This window comes from Otolemur garnettii, unplaced genomic scaffold, assembly GCF_000181295.1.
Source record: "Otolemur garnettii isolate 467f Iridium unplaced genomic scaffold, OtoGar3 scaffold00150, whole genome shotgun sequence".
Classification (NCBI taxonomy): Eukaryota; Metazoa; Chordata; class Mammalia; order Primates; family Galagidae; genus Otolemur; species Otolemur garnettii.
Window position 1 is genome coordinate 1,418,404 of NW_003852545.1, and position 922 is coordinate 1,419,325.

A 922-nucleotide genomic window follows, 5' to 3' on the forward strand; every position below is an offset into this window, starting at 1 on the left:
TGTTTTCCTTTGTCTCATGCCAAAGACCTTTCAACCATCAGAGATGTCTAGAATATTCTTCTTTTGGGGCCTTTTACTATGATGTTATGTTATGCCTAGTGAACTACTACCACCTAATCTCCATAATTTAATTATTTCTTCCAAAACAAGAATGAATGTGATGTACATTTGTTTGTTACATCCTTTACTTCAACTTCATAACACCCCTATTTTTTGTAGTCATGTTATTTGGTGGGTCATTTGCTATTTCTCTGTGTTATCACTAAAATCCACGAAGGCAATAATCTTATCCATGTGTTGTTCACCAGAAGCCACAGACTGCTAGTCTGGTGCATAACAGTCTAGTAAATGATCTGTTATTTGTTACCTAAATAAGTAAAAGAAATGTGGAAAGTTATCCTCATAGAATCAAAATCAGTTTATTTCTATCACAATGATAATAAAGGACACTGTCTGTACTCAAACTTCACGCATTTTACTAAAGAGCCACAATACGCTCCTGTGTCCCTCCACCATTATCATTGGGATTTAACTGGGTAACACTCATTCTGTGAAAAGAATGGTGATGTGAGGACAGTGGGAGATGATCTATCACTCTGTAAATAAGAAAGTGAAGATGAGTACTAAGATTTACACCCAGAGACATTGTTTCCATCAAGAGAAACAGACTTGGGATTAGGAATGGACTCATGAATGCTTAATAAAATGGGTTTCCACTTAGGGTGTCTGGAGATGAAGGGCATTCAGTGTGAAGTCCTTAACATCCAGCTGCAGTTGTGTATACCTATAATTCAAGGAGAGAGAGAGGGAGAGAAAGAGAGGGAACTCCAATTCTTTCTGCAGAAAGCCAGTTGACAGCACAGTCCATAACTGCTCATGCCTGTTAGGCTAGAATCACTTTCCGCTGGTTACATGGCCTCAG